This window comes from Sciurus vulgaris (assembly GCF_902686455.1).
Source record: "Sciurus vulgaris genome assembly, chromosome: 15".
In the NCBI taxonomy this organism is placed as follows: domain Eukaryota; kingdom Metazoa; phylum Chordata; class Mammalia; order Rodentia; family Sciuridae; genus Sciurus; species Sciurus vulgaris.
The window spans coordinates 64,081,489-64,090,729 of NC_136476.1; positions in this window are offsets into that span (position 1 = coordinate 64,081,489).

The following is a 9,241-nucleotide window of genomic DNA, read 5'->3' on the forward strand; positions in this document are numbered from 1 at the left end:
ATAGATAGCACAAAATAAATCTCAAAGAAGCATTAAAATCCTCAAGTACAAATACAGATGATTGAAGAGACAGTAAATATTTCAGTCACAACTTTATGCACACATAGGCTAAGCTGCCTCAATTAAAGTCAAAGATTCCTCAAATACGGAAAAAAGAAACAAACCCACAGCATTGAACGTGATACTGCTGCATCAAGAGATAACTTAAAATGTATCAAAAGAAGATATAGCAGGAAAATGTAAAGAAAATAAAAGTAGAGCTAACAATAATTTCCAACACAAACAATTCAAGTTTTCTTTAAAAGTTTTATTAAATAAAGATGATAAGTGGAATGATTTGGTTGCTTTAGGGTATTTTAAACCATATTTTCCAGGTATAGATCTGTCTTGGAGGAAAAGGATATCAATAACTTAAATAGCAGAAGTATTAAAGTTAATTACATTTATTTATATTTAAAATTAGTTATACACTTCTTAAATACATCAAGGTTTTGCCTACCAAAAGACAATACACTTACTCTGGAAGCTTAATGGAACAATAAGAACATATGATTATTAACTGGGAAAAAATTACACTTAAAAAAACAAATATTCCAGAAGCCACATATTCTGTCCATAATGCCAAATAATTAGAAATGTTTTCATAGGCATATATTTTAAATATTCCTCAGGATTGAAATTTAGATATCATTGCTGTGAATTATTGAGACAAAGATAAATTTGACAAACTATAAACTGCTTTTAAAGGATTTAAGACAATCTAAGATAAAAAAAAAAACCTAAGTACAACCAAAGCTAGTCTCAGAAAGAAATATAAACCACTAAATGTATGTTTGCTATGTAAGAAAGAATTTAAAAATAAAGTAATCCTAAGGCAAACCAAAGAATAATGACAATAAAAATAGAAAACACTGATTTTAGGAAATATTTAAATTATATTGTTTTAGTCAACTTTTTCGCTGCTATGACTAAATGACCTGACCAGCACAACTATAGAGGAGGAAGTGTTTATTTGAGGACTCATGGTTTCAGAGGTCTTAGTCCACAGAAGGCTGGCTCCATTCCTTAGGTTCAAGGTGAAGCAGAACATCATGGTGGAAGACTGTGGCAGAGGGAAGCAGCTCACATCATCAGGAAGCAGAGAGAGAGAGAGAGAGACTCCACTCTCCAGATACAAATTATGTCTCATAGCCACGCCCCCAATGAACCACTCCCTCCAGCCACACCCCACCTCCTCCAGTCACCACTGAGTTAATCCCTTCAGGGATTAAGTCACTGATTAGGTTAAGATTCTCACAACCCTATCATTTCTTCTCTGAACCTTCTTGCATTGTCTCACGTGTGAGCTTTTGGGGGGCACCTCATCTCCAAGCCATAACAGATATATAATGAAACCCTATTTTTCAGAAAGAAAACAAAAGGGAGAAGTCTTAGATAAATCTCACCATTCACTAGGAAAAAAAAAAAAAAAAAAAACCTAAATAATTGATGTTAGAGATGAAAAATCCCTTTAAAAATTTTGTTGTAGGAATTTTGGTTGAAAAGAGAATACTGTGAATACAATCTATTATGGTGGGGAAGGGTGCCAGCGATTAAACTCAGGGGCACTCGACCACTGAGTCACATCCCCAGCCCTATTTTGTATTTATTCAGAGACAGGGTCTCACTGAGTTGCTTAGCATCTTGCTTTTGCCGAGGCTGGCTTTGAACTGGCAATCCTCCTGCCTTAGTCTCCCAAGCCACTGGGATAACAGGTAAGTGCCACCATGCCCTGTGAGTACATTCTATTTTAATAAAATTAGATAATATTAATGAAATGGAAGAATTGGGAGGAAATTTTTAAACTAATTAAAGAAGGAAAAAGTGCATTAGACAATTACTATGGTAAAGACTGAAAATTTTACTAAATAAGAAGATTGTCTCCACATCTGAAAGAAGTTTATTGATGATTCTCTGATTCTTTCAATGAATAGTAATTTTCATTTGATATTTTATTATTTTATTATTTATTTATTTTTTTGATTTTAGAGCACATAGTAAATTTAAGGATCAAAACAATAATTTGCCTTCTGAAAACAGGGTTGTTTTAAAATTTGGAATAATTATTAACATAATAGCTAGCCTGAGAGTTGACTCTTTTACATGAATAAGTGAGATGAACAAACTGGGATGCCATCTATCTATTTTCTCTTTGGGACTCACAAAGCTTGGAGGACCTTAGCAATGAATTTAGCAAAACAAAAGAAGAAGCAAGAATTAGAGGAGGCTTGATTGTTTAAGCTCTTTTGAGGAATCAAGCCCACGGATTTACACAGATTGTCTGCACAGTCTCATAGATGGTTCCATATGCATTTGCACAGATGAGAAACCAAGCCAGAGACCTCAGGTTACGTGCTCAAAGGTCACAAAGGTAGAAAAGAGTGGAGCTGAGGTCTGAAGGTTGGTTTGCCTACTCCAAAGCTTTTCAGGATTTCATCAAGACACCAAAGTTGAGCAAAGGACAGATGGAGGAGAGAGGTCACTAGTGCAGAAACACTGCTTTCTGAGTGGGAAGACAAAATGACATTTCTGGAGAGATGTATTCACAGGCTCATCATTCTTTGCATGTGGAGATCTTTTGAAGTTTCATGCAGTTTTTTTCCCAAGGCTAGGTCTGCTTCCTGTTAAGGCTGTCAAGTTGTTTTGTTTAAATAGCTAATGCATGATACCTAACTGTCTCCCTGTGATACCAATAAGTCAGTGGCAGTAAGGGAAGATAAAGGTGAAAATTCTGGATCCTTATTTAAAAAACTCCTGTTTTTCCCTAGGTCCCCATGCCAAGAATCATCCCCCACAGTGCAATCATTTTCTAAGACTCACTGAGATGACAAAGCTTTGTAAATGGTGCCTAAGCTTGAGAAAAACCCAACAACTCTTTATCCTAAACTCCTGACTCCAGTCTGCAAAAAAGGATTGCATAATCTTCAAGAACTCAACTCTAGGCCTAGAAATGTCTGGTATGGCCAGAAAAATGCCTGACTAATTTGCAAACAACACACTTATAATCATTGAGATTTATTTTATTTATTTTCAGTCATTAATGATTGTACAAAGCACCTCATGTTCTTTATGCCCCAAGTCTTCATAACAATCCTGTGTGATGGGTATGCTCATCTTGAAGACTTTTCCTAACCAATTCAGTTCTTCTTTCTTCCTAAGGATGAGGTAGGACTGCCATTCCTTACCTTCACTGAAGTTTAGATTTAGGTTTTGGCACTATCACGAATGTAATGTGAGATAATGTCACTTTGGGGTAGAAGCTTTCTGAGTTGTAACACATCCTTGTTTCCTGCCTTTCCAGATATGATGATATATGTTAAATGGAGTCTCCATCAAACAGCCCACAAGTGACTAAGATGATCATAACTGCTCATGTGCTGACCTCAAGTAAATTAGTAGTAAAGACAAAAATGAAACTTTTGTTTAAAACCTGTGGCAGATTGTAGTAAAAAAAAACAACACCAAAATATTTCTTCCCCATGTTCTTACTTAATGGCACTGTTACTCTCCCATTGGGAAATCAGGTCTATGTTCCTTTTCCTTGAATTTGGGACAGACTGTGACCATGGCAGAGGTGACACTATCTGTCATAAAACACAATACAGCTTCTGATGTTCTTCTTGAGATATTTGCCCATGGAATCTAGACTTCATGCTGTAAGGAAGCCAAGCAGATGCATTAAAAGGCCCTGTGTTAATAAAAGAAAAAAAAAAAGAAGGCCATGTGTAGCTGTTCTAGTCACGACCACTTGAGATCCCAACCAGCAGCCAGCACAAACCACCAGAAGCGTGTATGTGAACCTTAGTCTGAGGACCACCTCAGTCTGGGAGCCATGATGCTGACCAGAGTGGCAAGTCTTCCTCCTCAAGCTCCATCCAAGTTACAGATTTTGAGAAAAATAAACGTAGTTGTTTCAGGTTACCTGAGTTTTGGGATAGTTCATTACCAGGACACAGACAACAAGAATAACTAGAATAAATCCAAACTTTGGAGTATTTTTGTTATGAAAGCATAACTTACATACCTTGAGGGATGTAGCAAAAGTCTTGTTTTCCACATTTTGCAACAGGGGACAGAGAAGTGTAGTGAGGTGAAATAACTAGCTGCAAGTACACAGCCTAGGAGAGATCTGCAGCAGAGGAAATACAGGAGAAGGGAACTGGCATGGAGCACTTAGCATGTTGATGAATTATGTCACACTCTTTCAAATGATATTGCATTAATTCTCTAACAACAAACAAAACAGTGAGGAAAGTGTGTCATTCCTCTCTACAGAAATCTAGCTCCTTGGAGATAACTTTTTATACTTTTCATTTTATTTCCAGGATTAAGCTCAATTTCTAATATACTTAAGATCACCCATTAATGTTTGATAGACTAAATTAAGTTGCTGAGTGGAGGGAAGGTCAAGAAGGGTTTGGAGGAAGCCTGGGATAGCACAACTTCTGAGTCCTCCGTCTCAGACTTAACCTCAGATCGGAGCCACTCCAAAGCTGTGCCTTCTCTACATATCACTATTTGGGTGAGGGGATGGATAGTCATCTCTCGTGGGCGTTGATGAGGTCCTGGCAGTGTGCAGTGTGAGTTAGACAGACCCTTTGAAAGGTCTTGAAGGCATGGACAACGATCCGTAGGTAGAAGAAGCAGAGATCTGGATGCTGGATTTAGGTTCTGGATAGAGCCTTTGTTCAATATTCAAACTACCCCAACAGAGTAGATCTTGAGGAATAAAAGCAGCTTTTCTAAACATTTGTGAGCTATTGTCAACACGGCAAAGGTATAGGAAGGTAAAAAGTTAACAATAACAGTGCCTGATCCTCAATGTAGCTAAGGCAATGGACTTGGGTTCCTGAATGAATGGGCTCTTTTCTTTCAGAAAAGAAAATTGTACATTGCCCCAATGTACAAAGACAGTTGTAACTGTGGCACTCCTTGAGATGAGTCTGGGTTGGTTGTTGTTGTTTTGTTTCCACTAAACAGGGCAACTCTTGTTCATTATCCACCTGTCGCAGTTGAAAACATGACCTGAACACAGCCTTTCAAGCTGAAAACCTAAGCACTTATACCAATATGGAAAGGAATAAAAGATATTTATGAACTGAATAAAAGTATCTATCCATTGACCTTCTGCCAGGATGTAGAATAATCAGTTTACCACAAAATAAATCAACTATGAAATAATTTCCCTTCATCTAAAATTAAAGCTTGATCATAGAAAATTAGAAATAGTTACAATAAGCTGAGAGAGAAAATAAAAAAACATTTATAATCTCACAACTTAGAGATAATCACAACCTAGCCTATTTTTCTGGGCATGTCTTACTCATATATGGTAGAAACCATAATGTACACTCAATTTTTGGGAAATCTTTTTTCTTTAAATGCAGTATTTTTATTGTAGAGAAGTTGTATGTTTCTATAAAGCCAATTCATCAGGTTTTTATTATCTTGTGTTTTGTGTCTTACATAAATCCTCTTTTTTATATTATTCTTAAACTGATTTTTTTTTTATCGCAAACAAATGGGATACATGTTGTTTCTCTGTACATGGCGTAAAGGCATACCATTTGTGTAATCATAAATTTACATAGGGTAATGTTGTTTGATTCATTCTGTTATTTTTTCCCTTCCCCCCCGCCTCCCACCCCTCTTTTCCTTCTATACAGTCCTTCCTTCCTCCATTCTTGCCCCCCTCCCTAACCCTAACTCTAACCCTAACACTAACCCCTCCCTCCCCCCATTATGTGTCATCATCCACTTATTAGCGATATCATTTGTCCTTTGGTTTTTTGAGATTGGCTTATCTCACTTAGCATGATATTCTCCAATTTTATCCATTTGCTTGCAAATGCCATAATTTTATCATTCTTCATGGCTGAGTAATTGAAGAAAACCTTAGAAGATGGAAAGATCTCCCATGTTCTTGGATAGGCAGAATTAATATTGTCAAAATGGCCATACTACCTAAAGTGCTATACAGATTCAATGCAATTCCAATTAAAATCCCAATGATGTACCTTACAGAAATAGAGCAAGCAATTATGAAATTCATCTGGAAGAATAAGAAACCCAGAATAGCTAAAGCAATCCTTAGCAGGAAGAGTGAAACAGGGGGTATCGCAATACCAGATCTTCAACTCTACTACAAAGCATTAGTAACAAAAACAGCATAGTATTGGTACCAAAATAGAAAGGTAGATCAATGGTACAGAATAGAGGACACGGACACAAACCCAAATAAATACAATTTTCTCATACTAGACAAAGGGGCCAAAAATATGCAATGGAGAAACCTCTTCAACAAATGGTGCTGGGAGAATTGGAAATCCATATGCAACAGAATGAAACTAAACCCATATCTCTCACCGTGCACGAAACTAAACTCAAAATGGATTAAGGACCTCGAAATCAGACCAGAGACCTTGCAGATTATAGAAGAAAAAGTAGGTCCAGATCTTCAACATGTCGGCTTAGGACCAGACTTCCTCAACAGGACTCCCATAGCACAAGAAATAAAAGCAAGAATCAATAACTGGGATAGATTCAAACTAAAAGGCTTTCTCTCAGCAAAGGAAACTATCAGCAATGTGAAGAAAGAGCCTACAGAGTGGGAGAAAATCTTTGCCAATCATACTTCAGATAGAGCACTAATCTCCAGAATCTATAAAGAACTCAAAAAACTTTACACCAAGAATGCAAATAACCCAGTCAACAAATGGGCTAAGGAAATGAATAGACACTTCACAGAAGAAGATCTACAAGCAATCAACAAACATATGGAAAAATGTTCAACATCTCTAGTATATATATACCACAGTTTCTTTATCCATTCATCAATTGAAGGACATATAGTTTGGTTCCACAGTCTGGCTATTGTGAATTGAGCAGCTATGAACATTGATGTGGCTGTATCTCTGTAGTATGCTGATTTTAAGTCCTTTGGGTATAGGCCAAGGAGTGGGATAGCTGGGTCAAATGGTGGTTCCATTCCAAGTTTTCTAAGGAATCTCCACACTGCTTTCCAGAGTGGCTGCACTAATTTGCAGCCCCACCATCAATGTATGCTTGTACCTTTCTCCCCACATCCTCGCCAACACCTGTTGTTGCTTGTATTCTTGATAATCACCGTTCTAATTGGGGTGAGATGGAATCTTAGGGTAGTTTTGATTTGCATTTCTCTTATTACTAGAGATGTTGAACATTTTTCCTTATGTTTGTTGATTGCTTGTAGTTCTTCTTCTGTGAAGTGTCTGTTCATTTCCTTAGCCCATTTGTTGACTGGGTTATTTGCATCCTTGGTGTAAAGTTTTTTGAGTTCTTTATAGATTCTGGAGATTAGTGCTCTATCTGAAGTATGATTGGCAAAGATTTTCTCCCACTCTGTAGGCTCTTTCTTCACATTGCTGATAGTTTCCTTTGCTGAGAGAAAGCCTTTTAGTTTGAATCTATCCCAGTTACTGATTCTTGCTTTTATTTCTTGTGCTATGGGAGTCCTGTTGAGGAAGTCTGGTCCTAAACCGACATGTTGAAGATCTGGACCTACTTTTTCTTCTATAATCTGCAGGGTCTCTGGTCTGATTCCGAGGTCCTTAATCCATTTTGAGTTTAGTTTCGTGCATGGTGAGAGATATGGGTTTAGTTTCATTCTGTTGCATATGGATTTCCAATTCTCCCAGCACCATTTGTTGAAGAGGTTATCTTTTCTCCATTGCATATTTTTGGCCCCTTTGTCTAGTATGAGAAAATTGTATTTATTTGGGTTTGTGTCCGTGTCCTCTATTCTGTACCATTGATCTAATCTTTTAATGAAGTGTAATATACACACAGTAAAGCATGCAAGTTTTACACATATAGTTCTGTGAGTTTTTTAAAGTCAACATACCCCATAACCACCTTTAAGATGATACAGACTATTGCCATTATCCTAAAAACTTCTTTCACACTCTTCTCTGAGTTTATAACTTGTCTCTCCTACAGCAACCACTATTTGGCATTTGAAATTTATGTAAATAAAGTCAAATAGTTCCTACTATTTGGTATCTGGCTTCTTTGACTAAAATTAGATTTATGAGAGTCTTCTATACCATGGCATACTATTTTAGATTATTCATTCTCATTGTATAATTGTTTATGGTGTGAATAGACCGGAAGTTTTTTATCCATTTAATTGTTTGTAAACATTTGCATACTTTCCATTTAGTGGCTATTAAAAAATTCTGACTGCAAATCTTGTGAAGTCACTTATCTTTTGGGAGTGTAACATCATAGGGTATGATATTTCAGGTTTAGAAGTTAGTACAAAACATTTTTACAAATAAATTATATCAATGGATATGCTAAATCCCTCTCTCCTGGCAGCATGAGAATTCTTACCACTCATCTCCTTGCCAAAATTATTTGAATCTTTTTCATTCCAACTGTTATTGTGGGCATGTAGTAGTCTTGAATTGGTGTTTTAATTGTAAAACTTTTGTAATTTAACTTATAGCTAATTGTATTAGCTTCCTAGGGCTGCCATAACCAATTGCCACAGATTGGGTGGCTTATAACAACAAAAATCCATTCTCTCACAGTTGTGAAAGTTTGAAGTTTAAAATCAGAGACCATGGCAGAGCTGTGCTCTCCATGAAGGTTCTAGGAGAGGATCCTTCCTTGGCTCTTCCTACCTTCTGGTGGTCACAGCAGTCCTTGGCCATCCTTGATTCATCTTGTCCTCCATCATCACTTGCAGATCTCCCTCTGTGTCTGTATGCCCAAATTCTCTTTTAAGGATATCCATCATTGACTTAGGGCCCATCTTAATCCTGGCTGAGCTCATCTTCCCTTGACACCATCTACAAAGACTTTATTTCTAAATAAGATTTCATTCACAGGTTCTGGGGTTTAGGACTTTAACATATCTTTGTGAGGGATGTGAATGAATCTATAACAATAGTTTGTGGAGTATTTTCTGTGGTGATTATTGGCTATTTAGATATCTCCTTTTGTGGAATACTCATTCTAGATGTTGAATCATTTAAAAAACTGAATTGTCTTCCTGTTTCTTATTGACTTGTGGGAATTCTTTAAATTTTCTGGATAAAATCCATCACTTACAATGAAATTCTATAAAATGTCATCAAATTATTTCGGCATCTCTTGAGATGATTAATTTTTCCTTATGTATGCAACTAACATGGTGAATTACTCTCATTTTTGAATG